This window comes from Nycticebus coucang, chromosome 2 (genome assembly GCF_027406575.1).
Source record: "Nycticebus coucang isolate mNycCou1 chromosome 2, mNycCou1.pri, whole genome shotgun sequence".
NCBI classification, from domain to species: domain Eukaryota; kingdom Metazoa; phylum Chordata; class Mammalia; order Primates; family Lorisidae; genus Nycticebus; species Nycticebus coucang.
Genome location: NC_069781.1, coordinates 140,041,849 through 140,058,097, shown reverse-complemented (window position 1 = coordinate 140,058,097; position 16,249 = coordinate 140,041,849).

Genomic DNA, 16,249 nt, shown 5'->3' with positions numbered 1-16,249 from the left:
GGATTGATTTTATATTTGGGAGAAGAAAAGCCTCTAAAACTTCATGAAGTTTCACTACTGCAAAGGATATTTATATATTCACTTTTAGATCTTTCGCGCAGGAAAATCAGAGAATATTCAGTCAGCATCAGTAATAGAAATATTAAATAAACCAAATGAAGTCCCATTATCTTCCTCAATGACTGTGAGTTAACTTTGTCAAGATCTGACCACAGAAATGCAGATGTGGCATGGAGAGAGAGGTACACTATGCACTGTTGGGATTGCAAACTAGTACAGACATTTTGGCAAGAAGCATGGAGAATCCTGAAAGAACTAAATGTAGTCCTCCCATTTGACCCCACAATCCCATTACCAGGTATTGACCCAGAAGGAAAAAAAAATATTTTACCATAAGGACATTTGCACTTGACTGTTTATAGCACCTCAATTCACAATCAGAAAGACGTGAAAACAACCAAGTGCTCATCAACCCATGAATGGATTAATAATCTATGGTGTATGTATACCACAGATTACTATTCAGCCATAAAAAGATAGAGAATTTGCATCTTTTACATTTATGTGGATGGGTTTTCCTAAGTAAAGTATCTCAAGAATGGAAAAGAAGCATCCCGTGTATTCAGAATTAATCTCAAAATAGTAGACCCACAAATACAGGCCCACATGAGAGAAAAGTGCAATTTAAGGAAGAGGGAAGTAGGGGATGGCGTTCAATTCATACTTACATATCAGGTACAGTGTAGGGTTATATAGTACACTTTCTGCGTCAACTACAACTCAGACTTTGAACTTGACCTTACAAGTGCAAATAATGTAACCTAATCATACATACCCTCATATTAACCCATAATAAAAAAAGAGAAAAAAGATCTAGCCACAGAGTAGCTTTCAGATTTTCATGCTTTCCTAAAACAGTCTTAAGATTAGACAGTAAGACTAAGTAAGCTTTCAGATTTTCATGCTTTCCTAAAATAGTCTTAAGATTAGACAGTAAGACAAGTAAGACTTGTTCATAGCTATTAATATTATACTTTGGGAACACACTGACACGTGTTGTATCTTATGAACTTTAAAGTAGTAGTAACAGCATGAGGTACGTGTAAGCAAATAAGTTAAATTTCCCAAAGTTGAAGCCTGAATAATCCTTTCCAATTAAGTGAGTGGCTGCTGCTACATCTTGTAAACATCATGGCAGTCTCAGAACAACAAAATCTACCAGCCCAGAAAAGTAAGCAACATACCTATAATCAGGGCCAAATTTTGGAGCACGTATAACTTTAGAACACCCTTAATCTCAAAACAGAAAAGGTAGAACAGTTTATCAAAGTTAAAAACTCCTAGTGCTGGTGGGAAAATAACAGATATTTTAAGAGTGTGATTGACTTCTTCAGTTTATTTTTACTATAAAGAAAGATCTAAAGATACGTCATGTAACATCTCAGCAAGAGGCTTGGTCTTTTCATAAAAGGAAGATATGCACAATCAACACAAAATTGGTGGACTTTTTTTTGGTACTACATTGTTTCATTTGTACATTGTAAATCCTTCAGGATGCAACTATCACTATCTTCCATCTGCCAAGAATATATTTTCCAAATATTTGACTTCAGTTTGATAACATTGCAACTTATCTAGGGAGGCTTTATGTCCTGGGGAACTAAGAAATTTAGTAAATGTAAAGTGTCTTCTTTACTAGCATGTAAGGTATTAGCAGCTATCAATAATAATTAGCATGGAACCCTAAGGTAAGGACAATTCTTTTTCTTGTAAATGCATAGAGGATATAGTAAATGAATCTCTGTATCCCTGCGGGATCCATTGAAACAAATAATGAAAGCTGCTACCTTTGAAGGTAATTTCAATCAGTAACCTTGACTTCTCAACTAAAGGTACAGAACAGAAAGTTGAACACAATCCTATTACAGAAAAACACTTAGCTGATTTGGGCACTGAAGTTAAGACAGTAGCAGCAAGACTGTTTACCAAGGTCCCAGAAGAACCACAACTTATTTCTGTCAGATCATTCATATTCAAGACTACATGCAGTTTAATCTTCCTTGTCAATTTTTCTTTCCTTTTTCACATGCAGCATGTGAGCATATTATGAAGTGAATTTGCCTACTTTATTATGTCCTGTTTTTCTATTTCTGTAATTTTGGTTCTATACATTGCATTTGAGCTAAAAATAGAGAAGTTATTTTACACATGACCAAGATTTTTCTTTGCTATAAGAAAATGACATTGATCGCCTTATAAACCACTATCATTTGTTCCTAGAACTTGTAAATACAGGTTATTTTCTAAAAACTTGGAGGTGCGTTTCCAGCAGAGGGCAAGAGTGCCAGTCTCCACAGCCCTTTTTTATTTCTCAAAGTACATATTTAGGAAACTAGATACCTTACATCCTAGAACTTCCAAAGCATCCTATCCAAAGTCAAAAATATTGCATCCCTTAGTTTATACAGCAGGTTCTTAGCTTATACAGTACATCCCCTCCTCCAAGGGATGCTAGGAGACAAGGCACAGTCTTTTAAGAGAGGACTATTTGTATGGGAACCTCAGAGGAGAAAGAACAGGTAGAAAGGCGTGCCTAAATATTTGCATTTTAAATGTTTTTCTAGGTTAGAGTAAAATAAAAACGTCAGCAGAAATTACACGTGGCTTCAGTATCTGCAAGAACAGGTAGAAAAATATTGAGATAGGAAAAACAAACGGGGCACATAAATTTATCCCTTTCCTAGATCTGAGGTTCCCTCATTATGTCAGTTTTGCTTATTATTTTGCACCATTCGCCAATTATTTTCTGTCTCATTTCAAGGGGGTGAAGGAGAGCTTGAGGAGGTGGCAAAGCTTCAAAGTTAGGTCGCATCCCTTACATTGTCCTTAATCTCTTTCAAGATTCTTTTTTCTAATGTCTTAACTTTTTACAGCAGTGATATATTGCCTTTCCATTACCTTGTGCCTTCTTATTTATTGGTGGCCCTAAAAAAGGTTGGTTCCTTTGCAAATAAAAGTGGTTTTAAGATTCTTTTTGTCTTATTTTTCTTCTTATTTCTCAAAACTGGGTGGCTTTCTGTAACCTACTACTTTTCCCCTTAGTTGTATTTGAGTTCCTGGCAATAAAATTGCCATAAAAATGGAGAGGATCAAGGGCCTATTCTGGTCCATTCATGAAATTGTATCTGTACATTTAGAAAAGGATTCCATGAACTGTAGTGAAAATCGCTGGGGAACTGACCCAGCTTCAGAGTGCAGAATTTAGCTCCTCCTAGTTCACTTTCTGCAGAAAGGTTTCAAGGAGTGCGTGCTGTCAGCAGTCCCTCAGATTGGGTTTCCCAGGCACAAAGATTATCCTAAGTTATTGGAGGAGGTACATAGTTGGAGGATAATCGGACTCCTGGGACCTTCTCTTGTTTATGCAGGGGATATCATTTGGCCCTTGTTGTGGCTGTACTATTAGTCAAACAAAGTCAATGTACAACCACAGTCCATGAACATCCACTGTGCCTTCCCACTGTAAATGGCTATAGATCAAAAACACACTGAAGAGGGCCTGGGGAAATTTTGTGGATCTTCTCAGAGAACTAGAAAGTAATTCTTAAGATAGTTAATGTGAGATGGAGAAAAGGGTACCTGAACTTTTACTATTCTGGGTCTTGCCAGTACTTCTAGCAACCTTTTGAGTTGTTGAAATTCCAAAAGGGTAGGGCCAATATTCTTCATAATGAGATGAATAATAAGTAAATTTTATGGCACCATACTTTTTATGGCACCCACTTTGCCACTTTGGTAGTATGACACCATTTTTATTCCCTCTCTTCCAGGTTCCTTGAGCAAACACTCACCAACTTGATGCTTTCATTCTATGACACAGTCTCTCATCCAAATTCTCCATGACTACTTGTTCTTTTCTTTAGTCATTTCTGTTTCCACAGTTGTGTTTTGAATAGTCTAGAACACCCCAAATCCTCTCCCAAGAATGGGTCTCAGCATAATTTTTGTCAAATATCCTCATGACCCAAGCAGTGTCATTCCTCTTATACATGGATGCATATATTTAGTACTGACAATTCTAACCAGGGTTGGCATCCTTAAACCCTATGCCAAAGTGTTTTCAAATTTGGGTAGATTAAGTGTGGCAAGTTTGGGTAAGAGGCCAATCTTCCTCATTAGTCTTTATTCAAGATTTTATTGAATGAGTGGGATAGTACTGAAAGAGGAGAATTTTTATCTCCTGGTGCTGCTCCTAAAGGGTAAATCAGACAGCAGGAAGCTCATAATTTTATTCAATTTTTATATATATTTGTAAACAAATATCTGGATCTTGATCCTCTGGGTGTGATTGCCAGGATACTTGATTGTTTATAGTCCATCAGTGATCTACAAACAATATAACTCATTGAAAACCGGAAATAATATAACAGGGATGAATTTGTCTACTTTCACATTTATATCCAAACATTGCACCATAAAAATGATACCAATGAACCACAACATTTTCTACACTCTTAGTCAAAGCAAGCTTAGGCAAAAGGTGAAAATCTTATGATCATTCCATCATATATACCATTCATTAACAAGAACCCATAATGATACTTCTATTGTCAAAAGCTAAATCTAAATTCCCTAGAGGCAAGCATTCATTAGACTAAAGATCTATTTAGAATTTCCCAGTTATGAAAATAAGACTTAATTCATGTAATGGTTACATATCCTACCAGCCAGATTTACTGCAACACAGTAAAATCACAGAAAAAAACAAACAAACCATGAGGTATAATTTTCAAACTTTATGAGAATGAACCACTAAAATTAAGTTAACATAAAAGGAGTTGTTCAATTGGAAGGAAATAGAGATGGATGAAGTTTCCTGTAGGGAACCTATTATCTGAAGTCCACAAATAGAATTCTTATTTTAGGAATAAGAATTTTAATGGAGCTAGGCATATTTAATTTAGATAAAATATCACACCATAGAGATAGTATCAATTAATCATAAGATTTCTCAACTTTCAAGTAAAGCAAAGCTGAGGTATAAAATTAAGTTTTATACCTGATCCTGACCCTATCATCTGTGTGGGTCACTCATGGTGAAGAACTAGCTACAATATCCCTGTTCCTTGAACAAATGTATGCATATCCAGGGTTTACTTAACCCTTCAACTCCTCATGTTTTTAATTTTTAATTTTTTAAATTTTTATTTATTTTTTATTTTTTAATTTTATTTTTTTTATTAAATCATAGCTGTGTACATTGATATGATCATGGGGCATCATACACTCGATTCATAGACCATTTGACACATTTTCATCACAATGGTTAACATAGCCTTCCTGGCATTATCTCAGTTACTGTGCCAAGACATTTACATTCTACATTTACCAAGTTTTGCAAATACCCCTGTAAGATGCACCACAGGTATAATCCCACCAATCCCCCTCCCTCTACCCACAACCCCCCTCCCTCCAAAAGTTTTTAATTTTTTTTCTGCTAGAAATCATGATACTATAAGCATTCATGTATACATATTTTAGGTCAATCCTGTATGACATTTTGTTAACTATACACCTGAGTGTATATTGCTTCCATTCAACTTCAGTGACTACTGTCTTAAGAGTACTCTAAATGCACATATAGCTAGACCTTTTAATTTTATACAGATGTTTTTCAGTTTATGATAGGGTTCTATTCCAACAAACTCATCATAAATTTAAAATATTATAAGTCAAAAATATGTTTAATATATGTAACCTATTGAACATTATAGTTTAGACTAGCTGACCTTAAACATGCTCAGAGTGTTGGCATTAGCCTACATTTGAGCCAATCATCTGGCAACACAGTACATGTTAGAGTATTGATTGTTTACCCTAATGATCATGTGACTGCCTGGGAGCTTCCACTTGCTGACACTGCCTAACCTCACAAGAGTATCATACTACCTTTCATATGGAAGTGTAGGTGATTATATATTGGTTTCAGAGTAGAGCTGAGTACATTGGATACTTTTTCTTCCATTCTTGAGATACTTTACTATGAATATGTTCCAGCTCCATCCATGTAAACATAAAAGAGGTAAAATCTCCATCTTTTTTAAGGCTGCATAATATTCCATGGTGTACATATACCACAATTTATTAATCTATTTGTGGGTCCCAGACTTCCATATGAAAGCTATAACCCAACTACAGCACAAGATGGAGGGGAAAGAGGAGGAGGAGAGAAGAAGAAGGGGAGGATGGGTAGAGGAGGGTAATTGGTGGGACCACAGCTATAGTGCATTTTACAAGGGTACATGTCAAATCTACTAAGTGTAGAGTACAAATGTCTTAACACAATAATTAAGAAAGTGCGGTGAAGGCTATGTTAACCTTTTTGTTGTATTTCAAATTGTATATAAAACCAGCACATTGTACTCCATAAATGCATTATTGTACACAGCTATGATTTAATAATAAAAAAAGAGTAGCATACTACCTATCACTATCCCAAGAAAAGATAAAATTCAGAATTTAAAGGAATGGGCTCGGTGCAATGGCTCATGCCTATAATCTTAGCACTCTGGAAGGTATGCGTGGGTGGATTGCTTGAGCTCAGGAGTTGTAGGCCAACCTGTAGCAAAAGGGAGACCTTTCTCTACCAGTGGGGCATTGTGGTGGGCTCCTGTAGTTCCAGCTATGCTGGAGGCTGAGGCAAGAAGATCGTTTGAGTAGAGGAGTTTGAGGTTGCTGTGAGCTATGATGCCATGGCACTCTACCCAGGATGACAGGGAGAGACTGTCTCAAAAAAAATAACAATGAAGTATGATTTCTACTAAATGCACACTGCTTTCATACCATAAAGCTGAAAAATCATGAGTCAAACCATTGTAAGTTAGGTACTATCTATAGAGGGTGCCAAAAAAATGTACATACATTTTAAGAAAAGGAAAAAATGATCAAATATGTAATACTCAAGTCATGTTTGATTTCTACAATTACAAGAATTGCTGAAAGTGACTTGTATTCATCTTTTGCTATTGGTATATATCTAGTATTACAATTTTAACGCAGTTTTTTCCTTTCTTAAAATGTGTATACATTTTTTGAACCAACTGCATATATTGTCAGGGGTTTATTTTATCTGATTGTAGTTTGGAATATTTTTCTCATGGTTAATGATGTTGAATATCTTTTCATATTAGCTGTTTGGACTATCTTCTTTTGTGGAGTACCTATTTAAATGTTTTATTAATTTTTGACATGTATGGTGACGCCCATAGCTCAGTGGGTAGGGTGTCGGCCACATACACTGAACCCAGCCCAGGCCAGCTAAAATCAACAATGACAACTGCAACAAAAAAATAGCCAGGCATTGTGGCAGATGTCTGTAGTCCCAGCTACTTGGGAGGCTGAGGTGAAAGAATCACTTAAGCCCAAGAGTTGGAGGTTGCTGTGAGCTGTGACGCCACGACACTCTACCAAGGGCGAAATAGTGAGACTCTGTCTCAAAAAAAATCTTTTTTTGACATGTAAAAGTTTATGTCTTTTATATAATGATCCTTCACTAAATATACAAAACTTTCATAAACATAAGTTTTAATTTTGGTGCAAACTAATTCATCAGTGTTTTATTTTATGGTCAGTGCTATTGAGATGTTAATTTTTTGCTTTCTCCGCAATTATGATGGCATTCTCTTATGTTATATTCAAGAAGCTTTATGAGTTTGCCTTTCATGTATACATCCTTACACCTTCTCAGTGATTTTTTAATGCTTCGAAAAGGAATTATTTCCCATATTGCTATTCAATAGACCTGGCATCAACTATTAAACAAATCATTCTTTCCTCACAGCAGTGGTATTTTTACCACAAATCAAGTAATCATATAGTTGTTGATCCATTTATGGAGTTTCTTTTTTGTTCCATTGGGTTAGTTCTCTGTCTTTTGTCAGTATTTGTAAATTTATAATAGGCTTTACTTAAAATTTGATCATATAACTCATTCACGCAGTGTTGTTCATCCTCATCAAAGACTATATTGGCTCCTTTGACTCCTTGTACTGTATATAATTCTGGAAATAAGATTAACAAACAAACAAACAAAAGGCCCTAATGGGATTCAGATGTAGAATGCTATTGCATTGGATTGTTAAGTGAATTTGGGGGAGAATTAATATCTATGGTGTGTGTAATGGAATCTCTGCCAATCTAAATATAGTATATCCCTCTATTTGCAAGGTATTATTTACTTCCTTTCCATACTGTTCTGTAATAATTTGCATAGATTTTTCCTATGTAATTGATATTTCTTATGTTCTGGAAGATGTTGTCTTTTCTTTTCTTTCTTTTTTTTTTTTTTTTTTTTTGAGACAGAGTCTCACTATGTTGCCTTCAGTTTCACAGCAATCTCCAACTCTTGGGCTTAAGCTATTCTCTTACCTCAGCCTCCCAAGTAGCTGGGCGGCCTACAGGCGCCCACCACAATGCCCGACTTTTTTTTTTTGCAGTTGTCATTGTTTCGCTGGTTTGGGCCAGTATTCGAACCTGCTACCCTTGTTGTATGTAGCTGGCGCTGTAACCACTGTGCTGTGGGTGCCAAGCCTGAAAATGTTACCTTTTTAAAACTTCAGTTTTCATTTATTTCACATAGAAATACATTTAATAGTACTTATTTGCTTCTTAACTCAACAACTTTGCTTAATTAACTTCCTCATTTTAATTGCTCATGTTCAGGTTATTTTGTTATCTGTGAATAATGAAATTTATACCTGTTTTTAATTCTTGTTTTATAACTTACAACCCTAGTTGGGATATGCAAAATAGTGTTGAAATGATGAAAGAAAAATCACTGTTCTATTCCCAGTCTCAAAGGAAAGCTTTTAATACTCCATTACCAATAATTTCTCAATTGATATCTTTTTATAAATGCCTTTATCTCATTAAAGAATTTTATTCAATTCCTTGATCCCAGTTCCTAGTTCTAATAAAGAGCTTTGACAGAAATACTTTTTATATTTCATCAAATGCTTTTTCTTTATCTTTTGAAATTATCATGTAATTTTTCTCTTTGTGTTACTGTGGTATATTACATAGAATGATTTTTTTATCCTTTTAAAAATAAACTTATTTAAGGTTTAAGATTTATTAAAATAAATGTGAAGCTGGCACAGAGAGTTCTCAAATCCCAGAGACCCAGTTACCTCTATTGCTGTTTTTATATGGTACATTTGTCATGCTCAATGAACCAAGGTTGATACATTATTGTTAACTAAAGTCTACCTTCTTCACATTTCCATAATTTTGACCTAATGTCTTATTACTGTTCCAGAGTCCCTCACAGGATGCCATATTACATGTAGTTGTCCTGTTACTTAGGCTCTTGTTGGCAATGACACTCTCTCAAAGTTTTTTCTTTCTTTGAGACAGAGTCTTACTTTGTCACCCTGGGTAGAGTGCTGTGTCATCACAGCTCACAGCAACCTCCAACTCTTGGGCTTAAGCAATTCTTTTGCCTCAGCCTCCCAAGTAGCTGGGACTACAGGCACCCACCACAATGCTCGGCTATTCTTTTGTCACAGTTGTCATTGTTGTTTAGCAGACCTGGGCTGGGTTCAAACCACCAGCCTTGGCATATGTGGCCAGCAACGTAACCACTGTGCTACAGGCACCAAACCTAAAGCGCAATGCTTGATGCCAACCTTGATTACCATGTTGAGATAGTGTTGTCAGTTTTCTCCACTGTAAAGTTACTCTTCCCTCTCACTCCACATTTTCATAACTATTCTTTGAAAGAAAATCACTATGCACAGTATACATTTGAGGAGTAAGAAATTACGCTCCACCTCCCTAAATGCAAGGTTTCTACAAAGATTATATGGAATTCTTCTGCACAAGAAATGTGTCTATTTTTCTCATACTAATTATTCATTTAGTTATCTACATCAGTGTGGATTCATGGATGTTTATTTATACCTTGCATTATAATCCAATATTACACTATTTATTTTGCTTAAATTATTCTGGCTTTGGGCATTGGGAGCTCTTTTGCTTAGTTCCTGTGTCCATCTGATCTATCTCAATCAATGTGGGGTTATTTGTTTAGTATTTTCTTATTCTCTAGCACTGTAAGATGCTCAGGCTTATCTTATATATTTACTGTTCAGTCCTGGAAATAGCCATTTCTGTAAGACCTGCATCTATTGTTTCTAGAAGGCCATTGTTTCTAGGCCTCCTCAGCTGATAGAGTAAGCAAACATATGTGCCTACTAACTACATATATACACCCACACACATCTGTACATAACTTTATGTGTAACCACCTGTATGTATATTAAACATGAGTTTATGCTAATGTTTCCAACTCTAATGCATTACAAAATGGATTATTCTAGCTTTTTCTCCAGCTTATCTGTTACCTGTCATTCCAGAAATAAAAAAAACTTACACTACCTGCTAACCATTTAAAACACTTAATTGTTCAATTCGGTATGTGTGTATAAGGATTTCAGAATTGCTTGCTCATATACTCACAGGGAACAACTTTACCAGGCAGGGTACAAAACTTATGTGCAGTCACCTTGTCTTTACTCTTACATATTCCAATCATTTTCAAAGTTGCTTAAGCAAGCAAACTAATCATTAGATTGTTTCTTACATTTGTAATACAGCTGAATTCTTTGTCATGCACTAAATTCCATCTGGGGACTGCCCCAACCTCCTAAATAATTATATTGTAATTGTAAAATTTGTATACCTTACAGTTCATTCTTTTCGATTTAAAGTTCTATGGCTTTTGACAAATGCATGGTACTGTGTTTACACTATTATATTATCATATTTGCCGCTTCACCTGAACCCCTAACAGCAAATGGTATCTATAGTTTTGCCTTTTCCAGAATGTAATATAAATGGAAGAACACTCTATGTATTCTTTTCATTGTTTTTTTTTTTGCAGTTTTTGGCTGGGGCTGGGTTCGAACCTGCCACCTCTGGCATATGGGGCCGGTGCCCTACTCCTATGTATTCTTTTCAGATTGGCTTCTTTCACTTAGAAATATAAATTCAAGATTTGTCTATGTCTGTGTGGCTTACTAGGTTATTTCTTTTTATTGCTTAATAATATTCTGTATAGATGTATCATAGTTTACTTATCCATTCAGCTATTGAATGTTATTTTAGTTAATTCCAGTTTGGGGCAAATTATGAATAAAGCTGTTATGTTCATGTGCTGGATTTTGTGTAAACATGACTTTATTAGTTGAATAAATATCTAGAAGCATAGTGGCTGAATGTATGGCAGGACTATGTAACTTTATAAGAAACTTCCACGGTGTCTTCAAAAGCGGAGGTGTCATTTTGCATTCCCATCATCAGTGAATGTTGTTTGCCTCCTCACCAGCAATTGGTATTATCAAATTTTTAGATTTTAGCCATTCCACTGTGTATTATGTATGTAACAGTATTTTGTTATTTAATTTGTATCTCTCCAATGGCCAAAAATTGTTGGGCAACTTTACATATGCTTATTTATTATCTGTATATCATCTTTTTTGGTAAGTGGTCTAATTTGGATCTTTTGTCCATTTTCTAATTAGATTATTTGTTTTCTTATTGCTGAGTTTCAAGAGTTCTCTATATAACTGACTAGAAGACCCTTATCAGATGTGTTTGGAAAATATTTCCCCCAATCTGTGGTTTCTCTATTAATTTACAATATTTTTTGTCAAGCAGTTTTTGATTTATTTAATAAGTTCAACTTATCATTTCATTTATTTATTTAATTTATATTGATTAATTGGCTGAGATGGAATCTTTCTCTATTACCTAGGCTGGAGTGCTGTGTCATGATCATAGCTCACTACAGCCTCAAACACCTGGGTTCAAGTAATCCTTTGGCCTTAGTTTCTTGAGTAGCTGAGACTATAAATGTACAGCTAATAAAAAAAAATGTACAGATTGAATGTCACTATATTGTTAAACTCCTGGCCTCAAGCAATCCTCCCACCTCAGCCTCCTAAGTAGTTAGGAATATAGGTGTGAACCAATGTGCTCGGCTTTTACCATTTTTGTCTTCATGGTTTGTGCTTTTGACATTGCATCTAAGAACTTATAACAACACTCAAAGTCACAAAAACTTTCTCCTGTTTTCTTATAGAAGTTTTAAAGTTTTGCATTTTATATTTAGTTCTATGATCTATTTTGAGTTAATTTTTGTCAAACACGTATGACCTGTGTGTAGGTTCACTTTTTTGCATATGGATACCTCCTTGTTCTGGGATTATTAGTTGAAAACAGAGGTCCTTTATGTGTTGGACTACCTTTGTGTGCATGAAAGATCAGTCAGCTATGATTTTGTATGTCTACTTCTGGCCTTTCTATTTTGTGTTATTAATCTATGTGTCTGTTCTTTTCCCAACACCACTCTAAAAATCCAGTTGTCATGAGGTCTTTACCTTGTTTTTTTTTTTTTCAGTATTGTGTTGGTTATTCCACGTTTTTTTTTTTCTTTCCACATACACTTTAGAACCAGTTTGTCAGTATATACAAAATAACTTGCTGGAATATTGAATAGAATGGCATGGAGCCTATGGATCAAGATAGGAAGGACTGACATTTTGATAGTTCTTTGATTTTTTTTATTCAAGGTTTTATAGTTTTCTCCATATAGACATATAGTTCCTATACCCACATATTTAGATTTATGTCTAAGTGTGTTGTTTTATATTTTGTCCTGTTTTGGTGTTGTTGTATGTATGTTTTTTTTTTTTAAATCAAATTCTAGTTGTCTATTTCTGGTGTATAGGAAAACAATCGGCTTTCACATATTAACCTTGTATCTTTTAACCTTGCTATACTCACTTATTAGCTCCAGGAGGTTTTGCTTTTGTAAATTCTTTGGGACTTTTCTCCACATGCAGTCATGTCATCTGTGAGTAAAGACAGTTTTATTTCTTCCATTGCAATGTATACGCATAATTCCTTTTTCCTCCCTTTATTGCAGCATAATGTTGCAAAGGACTGGAGGACATACTCTCCTTTCCCCAAATTAACAAACAATGTCTCACCATTTAAGTATGATATTATCTGTAAGGATTTTTATGGATGTTTTTTATCTATTGAAGAGATTTGCTTGTATTCCTCGTTTCCTGAGTTTTTTTTTTTTTTTTTTTTTTTGTGGGTTTTGGTCAGGGCTGGGTTTGAACCTGCCACCTCCGGCAAATGGGACTGGCGCCCTACCACTTTGAGCCACAGGGGCCGCCTTTTTTTTTTTTTTTTTTAACATGAGTGTGTTAGATTTTGTGAGATGCCTTTTTAGCCTCTATTGATATGTTGAATTACATTGGTTGAATTTTGAATGTTGAAACAGCCTTGCATACCAGTAATAAATCCCACTTGGTTTTGGTCTTACACTGTTGAATTAAATTTCATAATTTTTTTTTTGGAGATTTTTGTCAAGGCTCATGAGATATTGGTCTGCGGTTTTGCTTTCTTGTAATCCCTTTATTTGGTTACTGGGGGCAGGTGAATGATGGTTTGATGCAATGAGTTGGGAAGTGTTCATTCTGGTTCTATTTTCTGAAATAGTGAGGAATTAGTGTTAATTTTTCCTCAATTATTTGGAAAAATTTACCTTTTACAGAATCTTGGTGTGGTGCCTCCTTTTTTGGAAGGTTATTAATTATTAATTCAATTTTATCAATAGATATAAGGCTATCCAGGTTATTTATTTCTCCTTATAGGAGTTTTGGTAGTTTGAGTCTTTCAAGAATTGGTCCATTTCACTTAAGTTATCAAATTCAGGGGCATAGAGTTGTTCTTAGTATTCTGTTATTATCTGTTTTAATGTCCATGGGATCAGTACTGATGTCCCCTCATTTCTAGTACTGGCCATTTGTCTTTCTTCTTTTCCTTGCTTAGCCTGACCAGAAGTTTAGCAATTTTATTAATCTTTTAGGACAACATATTTTTAGTTTATTTTCTTTATTAAATTGTATTGATTTTTATTCTAATATTATTTCTTTTCCTCTATTTGCTCAAGGTCTAAATTGTTCTCTTTCTGTTGTTGAAAGGTGAAAAATTAGATCATTGATTTAGATTTTTTTCTTTTCTAGTATAGTAATTTAATGCTAAAAATTTCCTGTAATCAATGCTTTAATAATAATCTATGAATAATAAATAGTACTTTCATTTGGAATTAGTTCAAAGTAAGTTTTATTTTATGTATAATGAGTTGTTCTTTGATGTATCTGTTATTTAGAAGGGTATTATTTAATTTCCAAATATATGGGGACTCTTTATTGATGTCTAGTTTTATTTCATTTATGGCTGAGATCTTAGTATGATTTATAATCTTTTAAATTATTAAGTTCTGTTTAATGGCACATAGTATGATTTATTTTGGTCATTGTTTCATGTAAGCTTTAGAGTAATGTGTACTCTCTGTTGCTGGATGGAACACTCTGTGTGTGTAAGTCAGATGTGTTAAAGATAGTGTTGTCCAGGTCATTCACATCCTTACTGTTTTTGCTGCCTGCTTGACTGACTATAGCCAGAGGGATGATGGAGCCTATGGCACAACAGTGTATTTGTCGATTTCTTTTTTTCATTTCTATCAATTTATACCTCATATATCTTGACACTTTGTTATTAGGTGCATACACATATGTGATTGTTCTATCTTCTCATAGAACTGGCCCTTGATCACTATGTAATGCTACACTTCATGCCTAGTCATCTTCCTTGTTCTGAAGTCTACTCTGTCTGAATTCAGTATGGCTGCCCCAGCTGCCTTTTGATTACTGTGAGCATGGCGTATCTTTCTCCATCTCTTTGCTTTTACCTATCTAAACCTTTAACTTTTTGCAGGTTTCTTGCAGAAAGTTGGGTCTTGTTGTCCTAATCCATTTTGACAATCTGCATCTTTTAGATAATTCACATTTAAAGTGATTATTTATAAACTTGGATTGGTATAGTCTGTTTGTAACTACTCTTTAGTCATTCCATTACTTTTTGTTTTTTTATAATGCCTATTTTACTATGTTCTCTGCTTGTACTTGATCATTTTACATGATTCCATTTCTCTCTTTTCTTCACATATTATGTATCTTTTCTCTTAATTTTTTACTTGTTGCTTAGAATCATTTTTAACTAGTCTAAGGCCACCTTTGAATTACACAATACCATTCATGTGTAGAGCAAGTGCCTTATGACAGAGTATTCTCAGTTTCTTCCTTCTATCTCTTGTGCCATGCCGTAATTCATTTCACAAAATGGTATGCCATCATTGCCCAGCAATTATTTGTATTATTACTTTAGGAGCTTTCTTTCCTCGTGAGAAGTCCCTTGTAATTCCTATTCTTGTTCCTCTCTAGATATGATATTTTCATTTAAGTTTCTTTAAAGATGTTTTTCTGTCTTTGGTTTTCTGTAGGTTGAATATGATATGCTTAAATTTTATTGCCATTGTATAGTTTGTACTCATTTATTTATTTAGTATTTTGACTGCTTTGTGTTCTCTGAGCTTTCTGGATCTGTGGTTAGGTGTCTGTCATTAACTTTGAAAAGTTCTTGGCCATTATTACTTCAAATATTTCTATTGCTCTGTGCTCTATTCCAATTGTGCCTACATTGAATTTTTTAAAATTCGTCCACAATTCCTAGACATTTTTTTCTTTTGTCATTTTTTTCCTCTTTGCATTCTAGTTTGTAAAATTTCTGTTGATGTATATTAGAGATCACAGCTTTCCTCTACTGTCCTTCAGTCTACTAATGAGCCACATTGAAGAAATTCTTCATTTATGTTAGGGTAGTTTCCAGCTTTCCTTGCTCTGCTTACATAACCTATGTATTTTTGCATGGTGTCTGCTTTTCTCATGAGAATCTTTAAAGTGTTCATCATAGTTATTTTAAACTCCCTATTGATAACTCCAAAATCTATGTTTTGAATTTGGTTCTGTACATTGCTTTATCTCTTCAGACTGTTTTTTTCCAGTCAAATGACATGGACTGTAATTTTTTCTTGAGTTGTATCTGGTAGTAAGAACTGAGGTAAGGGGCACTTAGAGTGATTATTATTATTTTTTTTTTTTGTAACCTGGCGAGAAGCTGGGCTGTGTTTAATAATGCTGGCTGTTGCTATAAGTACCAAGTGTCAAATTTGTTAGTGTCTTTGCTTTTGTTTTCCCTCTTGACTCTGGGTTGCCTTAAGTTCTCCTCTGAGAGAACTGGTATCTTGCAGCTTCTTCTCCTGTCATCCATCCTATTG